Source organism: Rattus norvegicus, chromosome 2, assembly GCF_021556685.1.
Source record: "Rattus norvegicus strain SHRSP/BbbUtx chromosome 2, alternate assembly SHRSP_T2T, whole genome shotgun sequence".
In the NCBI taxonomy this organism is placed as follows: domain Eukaryota; kingdom Metazoa; phylum Chordata; class Mammalia; order Rodentia; family Muridae; genus Rattus; species Rattus norvegicus.
The window spans coordinates 213,311,935-213,329,904 of NC_141535.1; the positions used below are offsets into that span (position 1 = coordinate 213,311,935).

The 17,970-nt window shown below is 41.2% G+C and overlaps 1 protein-coding gene across 3 annotated transcripts in view; it reads right to left on the minus strand.

Moving 5' to 3' along the window:
* Usp53 (ubiquitin specific peptidase 53) overlaps nucleotides 1–9,765 on the minus strand; it is a 61,583-nt gene extending 51,818 nt beyond the window's left edge. For 2 of the 3 annotated variants that reach the window (XM_087620499.1, XM_087620502.1), the window contains exon 1: nucleotides 9,620–9,765. The gene's annotated coding sequence lies outside the window, so the exon portion shown is untranslated. 3 annotated transcript variants of the gene reach the window in all.
* Nucleotides 9,766–17,970: the final 8,205 nt, after the last annotated feature.

Sequence of the window (17,970 nt, forward strand, 5' to 3'; positions counted from 1 at the left end):
GGAAAGGTAGAGCTCATTTCAATGGGAGTCTATATTTATGCTCTAGAAAGCATTGGGGAGACTATGTTGAAAAGAAGTAACATTTTCATAATAGCCAAAAAGTGGAAATAATCCAAATTCCATTGACTGGAAGATAGACTAGATGTATAAACAAAATGTGGTGTGGTCATACAATGGAACATCAATCACCACAAAAAGAAATGAACTACTGGTAACATGCTACAGGGATGGACGAGCTAGGTGAAAGACACAGAAGGCCACATACTGTGATTCTATTCACACAGTACAACAGGGGTTGGTTAGGACTGGAGAAGAAAGGTCTAGGAGTGGGGGTGGGATTTGGAAAGGGGGTGGCAGCTAAGGGTACAAGGTTGTTCCTCTTTTTTCTCGGTGATAAAATACCCTAAAATCATAGTGATGGATATACACTTGTGTGGGTAACTAAGAACTACTGGCAGGTACTTTAAATAGGGAATTAGACCATACATGACTTATACTTCAAAAAGAAAACCTACTATGGCAGGTCTGGCTTTTGCTGGTCTGCTTGAAGGCTGGCCTTCAAGAGCTTGGAGGCTTCTTCCCCTCTCGCTTACCGGGGCATGCGTGCACTAAGCTTCAGACAACTTGACTTATCACAAATGTTAATTATCCTTGGAGGCTAGAATTTTGGCGTATTCTCAGTAGAGAATGACTATGTAACCATCCTCCAACAAAAATGTCTGGCAGTCTCTAGTGGGCTTCCTGGCAGACATCATTTTCACATCACTGTTAAGTCTCTACTGGAGGAAGGACAGTCCTGCCTAAGCTCACTGGCAGGAAGCCCCTGAAACCTTATTTTAAATGTGCTTACTTTGCTTTATATTTTCCCACTGCAAGGAGACTACAATGAGTAAGGTAGGACTACACAGCCATCCTGAGACCTGCAGTGAAACAGTAAAGGATGCTCTTCAATAGCTTCAACTCACGCGAATAATGTAGCAGTTAAGAGCTACCAATCTCACAATTTAAAAATAATTGTTGGTGTATTAAAAGGGAAATGGTGCTTTTATTGTTGATTAGTTACACACACACACACACACACACACACACACACACACACACACACACACGTGCACACACATGCACTCGCACAGCCTTCAAACCCAACACTGAGAGCTGAACAGTGCAGAATAAAAACATTACTGACTACTGGGTAGCAGCAGTAAATCACGAAGGAAACAAAGCAGGAACCATTAGCAGAGACGCACTAGTCTAACAAGGTCTTTGCAGGGTCTGCATCCATTCTCAACATGAAGTGGGCTTTCATTATGAGAGGTGGGGCTTGTTTACTCCCCACAGCTCCAGTTCTCTAAACTTCTCCCACCTTATCAGTATGGTAGATACAAGGCCTTATCCAGCCTCTACACTTGCCTCCTGCTGACCACTTTCTTATGGTGAGGGTAGATCCAATGTACTTGACTTGCTCAGCATCACGCTCTGAAAGGACGGAGTGGCTAAGGAGCACACCCACCTCTCAGCTGTGTGACTCTATGGAACATGTGGCAGGCTGCTCTCAAAACCCTGCAGGAACTCTGTGGGACACACCACTAGATAGCATCCTGGACACCCCTTCTTGCTACTCATGAGGGGTACCTCTTCCTCCTGCTGGCCCACCCCTCTTCTCTCTGAGTCTGAAAATGATAAACTGTTTCTATTATTCCATGAGCTGTGGTAAGAAGTCCCCTTTGTCTCCCTGGCTAAACACACTCAAACCTGGCTTCTTTCCCATTAGAGCTTTAGGAGAGAATGGCTATCCCAAACTGAATGCAATTTGAGCAAGGGCCACAAGGGTAGGGCCACAAGGGTATCTGCCATAGGTAACTTCTGAGGGAGAGGACACTTGGTCACACACAGGTCCTGGGTGCTTAGGCACTCGGTTGTATGTCAGAATAAAAATATCATGAAAAATGCATAAGAACCCATGACCCAGGTCACCTGAAGCTCTGTCAGGGCAGGGCTTGTTCACAGCCACTCCCCAGAGAGACCATGACACCAAATTAAAGAAAAAAATCAACAGTGTTCTTATGCAACAATGATTCCACTTGGTGTAAAGCAAGGAAGTGTGGGCGCATGTATGTTTTACATGAACAGCCAAGCAATTTCATTTATATTTGAAACAATGCTGCTCAACCAACCTGCAGACAAGGAGGGAAAAACCTGGGCCAAAAATAATTATGAATTGTACTAGTCTCATGTATGTAACTTATAAAGTTATCTATGTAAATATGTGTTCACAACACAAAAGGATAAGCAAGGAAACTAAATCTAAAGACATTTAATGCACCAATGTTAGGATCATGCAAGATTAAAGGGTATCTCTTTAAATTCAGTATCAAACTGACATCTGACTATCAAGCTATTGTAGGAATTAGAAGTAAACAACAAACCAATGCTTTAAATTTAAAAAAAAAGAAAAAGTGGGGCTGGAGAGATGGCTCAGAGGTTAAGAGCACTGAATGCTCTTTTAGAGGACTTGAGTTCAATTCCCAGCAACCACATGGACGCTCACAACCATCTGTAATGGGATTGATGCCCTCTTCTTGTGTGTCTGAAGACAGCTACAGTGTATGCATATACATTAAATAATAAATAATCTTAAAAAATTATTTGAGTGAAGTTAGAAAATATTAAAAAAATTTTAAAAAAGTAAGATTAATATATAGAACTCAATGACAAGGCAATACACATCAAGCTTAAAAGAAGCTGATAAAATTTAAAGTTCTGGATACAACAGAAAACAAGACTGAATACAAATCACTACAATACAAAGGACTAAAAAAATTAAGAAAACAATTCTCTTCAAATAGAAATGAGACAAGGTTCCAAGAACTACAACCAACAGAGAATGACTATACACGCAATACACAGAACTACTGAAGGCTAAAACATGACACATTACACAAGCAGAAAGTAAGACTAAGACTACAAGTCAACAGACAGAGAAGACTAAATGGCAAACACACATTTCAACCTTGGAACATACAACTTACTACTTATACCCATTCGACTGGCAAACCTCACAGCATGACTGTGCCGGCACTTGAGGTAAGTGCCTATTTATAATAGATGGGTGTCCAGTGATAGACCAAAGCTAGGTGGGTAAGTGAGCTCAGTGCATGAGAGCAGTCCATCAGAAGGCTGCTCCAGGAATGTATGAGACATCCCATGGCCCTGGGTAAGGGCAGCGGGTCCCACACTGATAAGGGGAAGAATACTGGAACTCTTCAGACGTAAAATCAAAGATGAAAGGGCTCACGCTGTCCTGATTTTCTATCTCCAGGTCCAACAGCTGAGCAGCAAAAAACAAAGCACACTACAGGGACTCCAAACCTAAAAGAAGATCTAAGTGGGCTGGCCAAACCCTGACCTTGTATTAATCTTAACGGTATTATGCACACTACTGTAGATTTCTTACTCTACTTTTCTCTTCTGCTTATATTGTGGTCAGTCTTAGCACTCAGTAGGATAAAAACTGAACAGTTGGGAGACACTAGTATCACTCCCTGTATTCTTATATCCAGGATTTAAAAACTAGCCTGCTTTTCTGAGTCATGGTTATTCAACAAAATTCATTCCTCTAATGTACAGCTGAATGAGTTTTGACATGTAATCACTACCCCAGCCAACTGTTTCCAATCCCCTGAAAGCTCTCTCAAGCCTCTTCACAGCCATAACCTTTTCCAGTATGGGGAGAAGTACAATAATATGCATGTATACATGTACACATACTCACATACTTTACACCCTACTGTCCAAAACCGAGGATAGGCAAGATACAATCCATTGATGGCATCTGTTTTCTGACAGATGATGACAGATTATTTGGGAGGGAGGGGGAAATCTAATGTCAGAAGCCTTTAAAAGCAACGAAAGCTTTCTTTAGCTGGTAGAGGGTAGGGAGAAGGTGGACAGATTTCACCCCTGCAGGGTAACAAGGATATGGAGCCCACATGAGGAGTGTGGGGAGCCCTTAGGGCCGGAGAAGTGAGATTTTAGTCCTACAGGGAAAAGAATCTGCCCGTTAGCAGATTCTTCCCTGAGGAACCTACACATTTGACTCTCTGACCTCAGCCGTGGGACACCAAGGACAGAGACCTTGTTGAGCCTATCTGGACTGGCTCCCTAAAACTATGAAACTATAAAACAATTGATAGGAATTATTTTAAGTTGCTAAACTTGTGGTAATTTGTTACACCATAACAGAAAACTATGCTCCCCAACTAAAACAAACATTTATCTGCTTTTGTTCCCAGAATTTCAATTTTCTAGAATTTCACACAGAGGAAATCATATGTTTATTTCTCTTGGAAGAATGTTTTTGAGTTCCACCAACTTACTGCACAGCTCGGCCACTGCTAGTTCCTTTGTATGATTAAGTAGTACTGTTGTGAAGTAACATACCCAAATTTATATTTCTGTAGTGGTTCCAACCTATTGTAAATAAGCATGAACATTTGAGTACTGCTCTTTCTGTAGTCTGGGTTTCCCCCATTTCTCTTAGGAATATATTGAGTCAGATTACTAGAATGTATGATGACTTATGTTTTACTTCATTAAAAAAAAATCACCAAATGCATGGTAAGCTTTCAGACACTGGCATTTGAGGGCTCTAACTGCAGCTGCAGGAGGTCTTCACCACCAACTGCTGCCTTGATCTCTTTCATTTAGAGATGCTGTGCTCTGCACTGTTGGGCTGTGGCTGAATACACATTTCCAGACCTAGTGAGACTTAGAAGCTTTTCACATGCTTAGGTAACTTCCGAGCTCTCAGGAAAGAAAACATGTTCAGTCTTCTAGTCATCATCTTACCGGTATGCCTTACTGACCTTTAAGAATGCTTTAATTTTGAAGTATTAAGTTTTGATGAAATCTAACTTATCGGGTTTTCAGATTTTCTATCTATTTTTTGTTTGCTTTAGCTGTTACACAAAATACCCATGTTTAGATATTATAAGTAATAAAAAACCTATCTCTTGCAGTTTTGAAGGCTGGGAATATTAAGGTCGCAGTGAATAGTGAGGGCTTACCTTTTTCAAAGATGGTGCCTTCTGGTATCCACACATGGGAGTAGAGATAAGCAAGATTACTCTAACCTCTTCATTCATGAAGGTTTTGCTGTCACAACCTAATGATCCCCCCCCCCCCCGCCCTGCCCCGCCCCGCCCAAACCTCACTTGTTAGCATTACTGCACTGGGGAGCAGGTATCAACTTAGACATTTTAAGGGTTCACAGACATTCACACTACAGAGACTCTCTAAATAGACCTACCCTCTAACCTCACTAAAAGCCACCTGATCTTTGCCTTTTCCCATTCCAGCATACTGGCTCCTTATCATTCTCAAACACGTCTCAAGCAAATCCCTACTCCTGATAGCCTTAACAGCTCTCCCTGTGCCTTGAATTACTGTTTCCCCTGCCTTTGCCTTCTGTTCTCTCCAAAGCCTCACTACTTTCTAAGTATAGCCTAAAATTAAAGTTGCAAACCATCATTACTTCTATCTTACCTTCCCAATTCCTCTTGGCATTTCCTATCCTCTAAAACACTATGTAATTGACCTATGGTATTGTATGTTTTGTTTACTGTCCCCTCTTCTCAAGTCTTTGGAAATGTAGAGCAAATCCCAAGCATCTTCTGTATTTATTAAATGAATCTGAGAGGGGAAGGTTACATCCTAAATAACAGGTGTTCCTAGCAAAGCTCACCTGTCAGAGTCCATCCTTTTGACATTGAAATATGATGTGGTCATCTACAAACATGCCCAGCTGCACTTACAGAGAAGTCATGGACGGGCATCTTGCTAGTGCTCATGTCTTCAGCCCCTAAATGCTGCCCCGTTTGCCTTAGCATCTCCTGTCTGCTCAGCCGTCATCTCAATCTTAAGGTGATGGCTTACCTATCTTCAGATTTCCTTAATTATTCTATCTGTAGTCTCTAGCAACATGGTGCAGCTCTCCAGATGTAACTCAGGATAAAGTACCCCACCATCCTCTGTCAAATCAGAATCCACTTCGTCAGGGTGGTGTGGATGGAAGTTGGTAGAAGAAAGGGGAGAGAAGTAGAATGGTACAAAAATGAGGGTATAAGAGGAAGAAAGCAGTCTACCACCCTTTCACCTTTGGAAACTCAATGTAGGGGTGGTGGTCATGGTTCAGAATAGCCAGAAGTGAAGCTTAGAGGAGGAAGAATCCACAGCTGGGAGTGGGTGTTCATTCCTACTAACACAGCACTAAGGAGGCTAAAGCCAATGGCTGGACACCAGCTAAGGCTTCGTGGTAAATTCCAGATCAAACCGAACTATACAAAAATTGTGTCTCAAAAAGTGCCCCTGCCCCCAAAAATAAACATTCTGACATGATTATTTAACACACTTTATTAATATTTGTGTTTCTAATATCTAGTACATAGAATTTGTTAGAAAAGGTTTACTGAGAAAAACCTGCTAACCCAGAAAAATGTAAATGCTAAGTCAGAAACAGTATTGCTTGGTGCTAGAGAAGGTTGCTAAGTTAAGAGCAGTTCTTACTTTCCCAGAGGATCTACATTGATTCCCAGCACCCTCAGGTCAGTTCAGAATTGTGGGTCTCAGGTGATCTGCTTCTGTCCTCTGTGGGTAGCAGGAATACAGATGGTGCACACATAAAGGCAAAATACCCATCCACAAGAAAAAAAAAATCCAGCAACATTCCTTAAAACTTTTCCGACCTTTAATTCCTTTTATAGTGTTCAGTATGATAAAACTTCATACTATCACAAAGATGTCAAATAACTAATTTTATTTACTAGTATAATTAAAGATGGAACTGAGGTTCTCACAGCTCTGTGGTCACAGCACTGGCCTACTGTGGGCAAGGCCCATGGACTAGTTCAATGACCGGCACCAAAGAACAAAACAACAAAACAACAACAACAACACACACACACACACACACAGCACTTACACACACGTACATACAAAGCTTTGAAAGGTAGGATAGTGAAGGTTTACATAAAATTTTACTTTCCAGATTACTAATGTGAATACATGAGGCAATTTGAGCCCCGTGGACTCTTCCTGTGGCCTGATATAGGCTCCTCTGGTAGCATTTGTAAAAAAGAAAAATGTTACCAAAAAAAAAAAAAAAATCAATCACACAGAATACCAATTATATTAAAATTTAATCCTAAACCATATGTAGTATACCTATAATCTCAGTGCTTGGAAAACTGAAGGAGGAGGACTGCAAAATTGAGGTTAACCTAGGCTACACAGGAAGACAACGAAGTATATAAATAACAAAATTATAGGCAAACACTACATTTCTGATCATGGACCACTAAGAAATTGGTACAGAATATAAATTAACTTGGAAAAAATAGTACAAATGTGTGTGAGTGTGTGTGTGTGTGTGTGTGAGAGAGAGAGAGAGAGAGAGAGAGATTTTCTATTAAAAAAAAAGCTCAATAAGCTACCAAGATTAGGGTGTTATATAAAGTTATTTAAAATTCCAAGAACTAGTAAGGATTTTTTTTATGTATGGTAGAGCAAGTTACACCTATTTCTTATTTCTATTATACACACACATTGCAAACGAGCATTTGAATAATCATTGCAACACAAAGTTAATAATCTACCATCCAATACTACACCTGTATCATCACTAACTTCTACCCTGCTTTTCCTGATGACACACATCAGCACATGTCCTTCCCTAACACACGATCTCATGAAGAGCTTCATACTGTAGCACACTGTGTACAGAATGTTTGCATGTACAAAATGTAAGCTACCAAGCTTTCTGCAGATTGTCATTAGGGACTATAATTAGGTCATACCTTATAGTTCAAGCTACGAAATAACAAAGCTGCTTAGTATTTTAATAACTCACCTTTGTCAGTTAACTTAAAAGCCCACTGTATGGATATAAGATGTATTTTCAGAAAGTTGTAGAGTCAAGCAACCTCCCTGGTTCATTCCTTCTACAACTACAGAGCTCCCAACATAAAGGAACGACTGAAGTTAGCCTCTAAAAGTGCCTATCATCCCTTAAAACAGATTCGATTTCTTTTCATCTTTAAACTTTATCCTGTTAAAACAAACTTCCAAGCCATGGTAACACCAAAACTGCATTTCTCGATACTACATAGTCAAAATAAACTTTTAAAAGTAAACAATATAAAAAAAAATCTTGAATCAGAGTAGATATTGAAACTGTAAGAGCATTGTGGGCTTTCTTTCTAAAGAGCAAGAATAAGTAGAAAGTGCATCCTACCGCTAAAATGGAAAACTTAAAAAAAAAAAAGTGGGGGCTGGGGATTTAGCTCAGTGGTAGAGCGCTTACCTAGGAAGCGCAAGGCCCTGGGTTCGGTCCCCAGCTCCGAAAAAAAGAACCAAAAAAAAAAAAAAAAAAAAAAAAAAGTGACATCTGCATCTTTTAGAGAAAATAGTGAATTGTTTGTGTCAAGTACTAAGAATTCGATAGAACCTACAACTTTATGAATAAAATAAATCCTAAGGGAAAGGCTTGTTTGGGATCTCTTGTTTTTTACCCTTTGGGGAAAATACATAACTACCATTGACTTGATTTACAAACTAAATAAATCGCTTTCAGAAGTTTATAGCCAGTAATCATGAACCTAGGCAAGCTGTCCAATGGGGCTCATTTTAAAAGTCTCTAAAAGATAAGTCGAAAAACCTTATTTTTCATACTTCAGCTCCCACCCGCAGTAAATCTAACCAGAATTCTTCTGACAATAGCAGATAAATCACACATTACTTTTGAAGACCTTTTCTTCACTATTTTTTTTCCTTTTCTCATTAACAGAATAGAATGGTCTTTGCCTCGACCATCATCGACAAAGAATTGAAAACGGCAGAAAATAAAACCGACAAGTTATCAATGTCACCAATCCTTTCTATCATAACTTTGTCAGTCAGCACTGACTACACCTTTTAAATGTGAAAATCAGCGTGCCTTTCTTTCAGCTCTTCAGTGCTGATCACAAAGAACTAAAGTTTACAGTCAATGTACCTCAAAAGCAGCCTTGAAAATATCTTGGGAGGAAAGAATATGTTTCCAGCTACGGAAGACTGCAAGCAGATAAGGACGTGCGGTACGTTTTGCAAGCATTTATCAGGATCTGCTCAGAGAAAGCCAACCTTTTGAGAATAACAAAACCTCAAAACAAGCTCAGATTGCAGGGCTACAGATCCTCCCAGTTACACCTGTGCAGGCACTTCCTGTTCCCCCGCGCCGCTGGCGAGTAATTTGGTAATTGTACCGTAAAGCGCCGTTTAGAAGCTAAACATTAACTCTGTGCGTCCGTACAGCTACTGAGAAACAAACCACCAACCCAAGATTCTATCACATCCAATCCAGTCTGCTCTCCCAAAGAGGGACGCCAATCATGCTGGAGCCCTGGAGAAGGCTGAGTGCTCGGACGGCTGTAGGGTTGAACCGTGAGCCGCAGGAGCCTGGCCAGCGCATCCCGACACGGCCGGATCCCGCCTTCAGCCTGCGGCCACCCGGGTCAGCGCGCCCGAGCGCCGCCAGGCCGTGGGGACGCGAGTCCTCCGCCCAGCCGGGGCTCCCGAGACTCACCCCAAGCTCTACCTCCCGGTGCCGTAGCCTTCCAGTCCCGCTGGCCCGGCTCCGCCTCGCGCCGACACCCACAACGTCGTGACAGCCAAACCGACACGCACAGAGACAGACTGCCCCACCGCCGCTCTCAGCCGCCGGACCCGCGCAGAGCATGCGCGCACGCCCCAAACCCAGGGGCCAGTCTGGGCAGTGACACCTGCAATCAACAGGTCTCTGGACCCCGCCCTCCCTCGCGTCAGGACGCCCCGCCCCCTTGCGCCCGTCCTGCCTCCTCGTCGCGCCCCGCCCCCGCACGTGAGTTCCCGGCTTTCCTGCGGGTGATGCTCCCTTTCCGCGGGCTTCTGTGAGGCGCGAGATCCCGCGAGAGCAGGACTCAGGCTTCTCCCGACGCGAGGGTGGCGCGCCGAGGGGCGGGCTGTGAGGAGGGACGTGGCGGATCCTCGAGCCGTGTAGTAGGCAGGGGACTGCGGTTCATTTCCACAGCAGACACGGTCGTCCTGGTGTTCTCCGCCTTGGTTTTGCGGCTTTGCAGGCTGAGTGCGGATGCGCCAGGAACTGAGCCGAGGGTCTGTGGGTTCGACCATTGCTAGGTCGGCACCCCGGCGGTTCTCGTGGGGAGTCGGTACGGTTTGTGTGCAGTTGAGTGGTTACCTTTTTGGTGTGAATGTCTTTTCCCTAGTTGGGGGTTTCGTGACCACTAATAAAATGAACGTCTTCATAACCATGCTGACCCAGTTAATATTCGTCAGAAATTTTGGCAGCATCGTTTCCGCGTTTTGGAAAAGGTTTTGAGTTCCAAGCCGCCTCTGAGAACCAGACTAACCTTTGTTTGAAAAAAACTTTTATTTGGGATCATAGTTAAAAGGAAAACACAAACAAACAAACAAAAGCCTGGCTGACTATTAAGATGTCTCAAAAAGTCGATGTAGGTTTGGAGACATTTCCAAACCTGGTATGAGTAGAACATAGTGATAAAAGTAGACTTAGATAAACTCAAAGGTGACTCTTTAATTTGCCTGAAGAAACCGCACTAGGACACCCTAGAAGCTGATTGGTGACATGCAGTGAGGTTATTGCACTTGACACTGGATCTCTGAGAATTTATTGCGTGTTTACCACATAAAAAAAAATAACATGAAGCTATAGACGCTGTCCTCAACATTAAAATCTGGAGTGGAGGGAGCCGGAGAAACCAGCTCTGAGGAATTTAAAGCGATTGGCTCCATGCTATTTCCTCCTGGTTCTGCAGCTACCTGTCTAATGCACCTTAAACGTTTTTTTCTTCCCCTGTGGATCCACTCTTCACATCAGTGAACCTCAAAACAGTGGAACCTCTGTTTTGAGGTGTTTAATATATCTTATGTCCCCTCTTCCCAACCATGAACTTAAACTTTCATCTATATTGTGTATTCTCAGAAGTGAAATATCACATGAAAAAAATAGACCTGGGAGCAAGCAGTCCAGATCTTGTTATGTTAATGTCCTTTTCTTTCATGTTTGCGTCAGACTCTTGACATCACAAGATCTGAATGCCTTGCTCTGGAAGGGGGGCTGAGGTCAGAGGGTTGGTGGTTGTGGAATTGAAGCTAGGAAGGTCACAATGTGGTTGTTACAACTCAAACTAAGGAATGTACTACCCTGTGGCTAAATTCCTGCCAGTGTTGACTGGTAGGAATAGCAACATTCTATCCAGAGGAACTGGGATCCAGTAGTTCCTGGAAATAATTAATAGCTATAGGTGTGGTAAGTCACAACTGTTGGGGTGGAGTAGGGTGAAATGGTGCACAGAGGGAAAAAAGAAGCTAAAAGAAAAAGCCAAAATTGGATGCTAGGCGAAATCTTTTTCCTATCAAAATATTCATAAGGAGGTCTGACAAATAATTGTATATTAACTAAGCCCTAGAGAGCATATATTCCACCCCCCCCACTGGAGTTTTAGGCATAGTTAAGGTACCAGTCTGGTCGGTATGAAGTCCAACAGTCCTCCTAGAGGGGAGTGACGCTGTTGTAGGGAAGACAGGAAAAAAGATGTGAGAGACAGATAACGGGAGGGCTGCAGGTCAACACCACGCCAGCAGGGAGTGTTATTTTTCATAGCCTTTTTATACCTGTACCCTGGGAAGCAAAGCCACAAGCCAACAATCTGCTGTTCCCATCCAAAAACCTCCCTATTCCTCCCACCAAGGTCAATAGAATCCTCAGCCCCTCGCCTTGAGCCTCAAGTGCACCCCCTCTTATCCTTCCATGCCTCAGCAGGCCAGGAAATCTGCCAGCAGACCCTGACCTGCCTTGACCCTGCCTCGCAGGCAGATTTTTCTCTCTTTTTCTCTGCTTCAGAGAAGCAGCAAAAGGCTCCTGTCTGTTAAGCATCTGGCACCAGTGTTCAACAGATACATTATTAGTGAATGGAATGAAAAGTTTTAGTTGATTCTGTTTGCGTATCGAAAGCTGCCTTCTCTCTCTTTTCCCCTTCATCTCTGTCGCCCCTTTTGCCCCCCTTCCCCCACAATAAACCTCTCTCATGAAGAAAAAAAAAGAATGGAGAAAACTGTTTAGGCAAAAGTTAGCTACTGGGGGATGTGTGAAGAAAGAAATGTAACTGTTCAAAAGGCTAGCGTGGGGTTGGGGTAATGGGAGCCCTTGTAAGTTCTTGAATGGTATGACTACTTTGGAGTATGACCAAGAGTTATAGGGGAAACTAAAGCTAAGTAAGAAAAAAAAAATTTCAGACCATGACTCAGGGATGAACCTCACAGAAAAACCTAGTCAAAACCATTTCCTCCACACACATCTCAGTTTTTGTGACATAATCCTTCCATGGCGTTCCTCCTACTTCATCAGCTTTTCCTTCTCACTTTAAAACAATTACCTCCATTTATTTATAACTTGTAGACGTCGGTTTTCTCCTTCCACCATGCGGGTCCCAGGGACAGAACTTGTATCATCAGTTTGTCAGCGAGTGCCTTTACCTACTGAGCTCTCAGGCTGCCCTTCCTCGACCTACTTTAAATGATAACATGTCTTACTATATAAATTGTAAGGTCTCATTTATTCTCATTGTATTCAATCCATTTCTCACATAGGCCACCAAGGTATCCTGTTTAGAATATATTCACGTTAGTTCCTAACTTAAAATTGCTCTATGGTTTATCATTTATATGAAACAAAATCCCAAATTCTTGCCAAGGCCTACAACCCCCTGAATGATCTCTCTACTTGTCTAACAGTGTCTTGATATCTCCTGCCAGCCTATATTTTGCAGTCTTTATTCCTATGTACAGCTCAACTAGGACATTTGACCTTATTTTGTATATGTTTCTCTCCTGTGGGACACATGGCAATGGTGAGAACAGTTTGGGTTGTGATATTTGGAGGCAAGGATGCCACTAAACTACATATGACAAGATGGCCTTCTGTGAGAAAGAATCATACAACCCCAAATAAAACGCCCCTGCTCTCAGTAGCAGAGCCTTTCCACTCGGTCACAGCATGGGCATTATCCTAGGTCGGGCATTTTACCCCTTTTGTTAGGCAATTAGTGTGGGGGGATTCTGACCCCTTTCCAGCAGTTTTCACAGTTTACAGGAAAGGGCCATTTTGTCTGACCGCAAAGCAGTGTAGAAGTGTCCTGGAAACTATTGCAGCAGTGCCCTTTGGTGTGTGGTGTCACTGGTTCAAAAGAACAAGGTGTGAGAGAGTCCCTGAGAGTTATCTTTCCCCTTTCAAAGAAGTTAAGGGTTGAATATTCACTGGATGCCCAACCTCTGAGGTGGTTTGATAAGCACAAGAAGGTCAAGTTCAATACCCCTGGCATTTACACAACCTTCTTTGGCTTAAATGTTATTGGCTTTCCATCCTGTTCCTCATAAGATTCTGCTATTCTAAGAACATTTGCTGGTAAGATAGCAAGTGACTTAAACTGTGGCCTCCTTAAGTTTTGCTGATTAGGTAGCTTAGCCAATTGCATACTCTTGCATTGTTTTACTTTGAAACATTCTAATTTTCTTATCTGCAAAAACTAGGATTGAAAAATAGCATATTATATCATTTGATAATGCTTCAGATCAAAGAAACTGTTCAGCCCTACCTTGTATTCTGATGGCCATATTACCAATACTGTGTCAGCTGATAGTGTGATGCTACAAGAAGCTATGTGTTATTTTCTGCAGAATGCCCTTGGTCCAGACTTTCATTCATGTAGGGATCTGTTCCTTCCTAACTGAGGGAAGGGGACCCATCACTTCCTTTTTATGACTTTCTAACTCTTAAGAAACCATCACAGTGAGCTGAAATCTACCTCCCTGGAATGTGCACTTAGTGTTCTTATTTTTGTCCCTTACAGCAATGGAAGTTTATCTTCAATTCCTCTTAAGACACTCCTTCATGTTGAAAATTCCACTTGTGTTCTGAAGCTAAAAATAATCTCAATTTTTGAAGGCCTAGTGAGTACTAAACCAATTCATTTTAATTTATTATATTTTACCTTATTCTACTTGAAGTGAATTCTAGCATAGCATAAAAAATAGTGGTCAAAGGTAAACAAAGAATGGGAAGAACCAGTAAGGATAGCATGTAAAGTATAAGAACAAACAAGACATTAACACGGAAACATGCACTAGCTGGTCCCTTAAACCTGGGAAACCGAAGACGAGTTAGAGATTTAAATGACCAGTAATAGGAAACATTTTTCTGTCTTTATCTCAACTGTGCCACTCTCAAGTGGGCCTTCCTCTGAAGAGCCTTGTGCATTATTGAATGCAGTGTGCCCGGTGTGACTGATTCATAATGCACTTATGCTGTCAGCCTCTGAAAAAAATGTGCCAGCCAAAAATAAAACTAGAATTTTGCAGTGAATCTGATTGCAGTTTAGAGAAAGCATTTCTTCCGTTGTTTCACACAATTGGTTTTAATCAGAACAGCTCAACTAGGGTTGTTCTAAAGTAGTGTACAACTATGCTTTGCTAGACCATGCAGGTTTATACTCAAAATAATGAATTGTATTCGGATTTTAATGAATTTATATGAAACTAAGTTTCTCGGATCATTATGCCCATAGAATCTTCATAGAACACGAATGTTTATGTAGCCTGATCCTATTAGGTTTTCAAATTTTATTCTATAACTGATAAAAAGGATTCACTAGTCTATTTAATTTTAGGGTGTTTGTTGTTTGTTTTGAGAAACTGTTTTATGTAGCTTACCATCCTCCAAGCTCTATGGCTGAGGACGTGCCTAAACTCTTGATCCTACAGCCGCCACCTCACAAATGCTGGGACTCCAGGTGTACATCCCACAAATTCTTATTGCCTAAATAACTTCTGTATCTTCAGCAGTGTCAAGGAGGACAATTCAGAAGGCTAGATTCCTGACATTCCATTCCGTGCTTGTCTGGATTAATTCCAAACGGCAATTTTGAAATGAGTTAGAAAGCAGTCTTATTCACAGATAGGCTAATTTAAATCCTGACCATTAGATTTATTTGTCTGATTTTGACCTTTTTGAGTTTCTCGAAGTCTCAGTTTCTCTCCTCTGTGTGTAGCAGTCTACTAGTATCCCTTACCTTGGAATGCTGTTTATAGAATTAGTACATTACCAGTTGTTTGTGGGACTTGGTTTTGAAAAAAAAATGGAGTGCCTTATGCAGATTATTAAACTTATTGAATGACCCTAAATATTAATATATTTAAGTAGTATGTACACACAATATTTAGCATGGAACTACTCAATAAACATAAGTTGACTACATTTAAACAACTGAAAGAAAGTATCAGTTAAGTGTGGATCTGTTTATAGCTATGGTTACAGAGTAGCTAGAAGGGAGCAAGACACTGTGTACGGTACTAAGAGATCCAGAAGCCAGGGCTGAGGCTATCTGGGATGGAAATGGGAGGAACTCAGATGTTAATCTGTTAAAATTCCTCACTGCTCAGATAAGGAAGATTAAACTCAGGGAATAAAATTCTCCAGGCTCCTCTCACGTACTGCAAGGACTAAACACTTGCAGTTTGTCTGGAATGACACTTTCCCTGAAATATTCTCAAGTCTTAGAAGAGCTGGAATGATGGGGCATCTTTTGGGCATATGCCCAGGAGTGGTATAACTGGATCTCGAGGTAGAACTATTTTCAATTTTCTGAGAAACCACCAGATTGATTTCCAGAGCGGTTGTCCCAGTTTGCATTCCCACCAGCGATGGAGGTGTGCTTCCCTTGCTCCACATCCTCACCAGCATGTGCTTCTCCTTTATGTTTTTAATCTAAGCCATTCTGACGGATGTAAGGTAGAATCTCAGAGTCAACTGATTTGCATTTCCCTGATGACTAAGGATGTTGGTGAGCATTTCTTTAAGTGCTTCTCAGCCACCCGAGATTCCTCTGATGAGAATTCTCTGTTTAGCTCTATACCCCATTTTAAAATTGGGTTATTTGGTTTGTTGGTGCCTAACTTCTTGAATTTTGGATATATTTTGGATATTAGCTGTCTATCGAATGTAGGGTTGGTAAAGATCTTTTCCCAATCTGTAGGCTGCTGTTTTATCCTATTCACGGTGTCCTTTCATAAGATTCCATTTATCAATTACCGATCTTAGAGCCTGAGCCATTGGTGTTCTGTTTAGGAAGTTGTCTCCTGTACTAATGAGTTCAAGGCTATCCCCACTTTCTCTTCTACTAGACTTAGTGTGTCTGGTTTTATGTTGAGGTCTTTGATCCATTTGGACTTGAGTTTTGTGCAGGGTGACAAATATGTATCTATTTACATTCTTCTACATGCAGACATCCAGTTAGCCCAGTGCAGACATCCAGTTAGCCCAGCACTGTTTGTTGAAGATGCTCTCCCTTTTCCATTGTATGGTTTGGGCTTCTTTGTCAAAAATCAATTATCTGCAAGTGTGTGGGTTTGTTTCTGGATCTTTGATTTGATTCCATTGAGCAACCTATCTGTATACCAAATACTGTGAGGTTTTTATCACTATTGCTCTGTAGTACAGCTTGAAGTCAGGGATTGTGAATCCTCCAGAGGTTCTTTTATTGCTTGGGCTCATTCGTTTTCCATATAAAGCTGAGCATTGTTCCCTCAAGACCTGTAAAGAATTGTGTTGGAATTCGGATGAGAGATGCATTGAATCTGTAGATTTGTTTTGGGAAGATGGCCATTTTCACTATATTAATCCTGCCAACCCATGAGCATGGGAAAAGCTTTCCATCTTCTGATTCCTTCCTCAATTTCTTTCTTCAGAGACTTCAAGTTCTTGTCATACAGATCTTTTCCTTTCTTAGTTAGAGACACAGCAAGAGATTTTTTTTTTTTATTTGAGACCATTATGACTCTCCAACTTCTCAGTTTATCGTTTGTATAAAGGAGGGCTACTGATTCCTTTGAAATAATTTTGTATTCGGCCACTTTGCTGAAGGTAAAACAGTTTCTTAAGAAACAATAGGAAAGGAACACGGCGTCCTTTGCTCAGAGCACATTGGCTGGAATACCAAACACAAAGGAAGTTGCCCTGGAGAGTAGTTCTTTGTAAAGATGACAAAAATATTCAGGGCACCGCTGTTTCCAAGTTGAGCTTCCTTGTTGAAGTTTACTTTGCAGGAAAAAAGAAAAGAGAAAATTTCTTAATTTTAATAGAGTAATAAAATCATTGGAAAATAATCAGTAATATTTCAGAGAATTATAAATATTTCTAATGGCAGAGATTTACAAGAGGGCTGAATTCATCATGAATTATTTATTTATTGCTTCTAGTTTGTTTCTGATTTTTTTTTTGAGGTAGGGACTCTCTTCTGGAACTCATATGTAGGCTAGGATGGCCTCAATCACAAAGGAACCTGCTGATTCCTAGTGCTGGGATTAAAAGTGTGCACCACCACACTCAGCTATCTGTAATTCTTAATTGCCTATGTTATTGAATCTCTCATCTTCCTGTGAAACAAAACCCAAACCCAAATTCTTCTAAACCTGAGGACTACCCAGCTGCTCACAAGTAATATTCCTAGATATTTGGTACATTTCAAAATAAAAGTTTTCTGAATAAATAGCATTCTATCGGTTTTTGTTCTGCTCATACTTTGAATTACTTTTTTATTTTAGCAGTTCTGGGTCAAATACTTTTATGTTATTAACTATCAGACTAGAATAATTTTAATGAAATAGACACTATTTAAGTTACTTAAAACAAAGTTGGCATCTAAAATTCAAAGAACTACTAGCAGATTTCAGACATTTTACACTACAGCCTAGAATACATAGACTGCTTTGTCACTCATTACACACACACATGCCTAAAAGTGAACAAGAATTTCATGGACTACTATTTTGACTATTAGAGATTTATTTTTATATTCTATTATT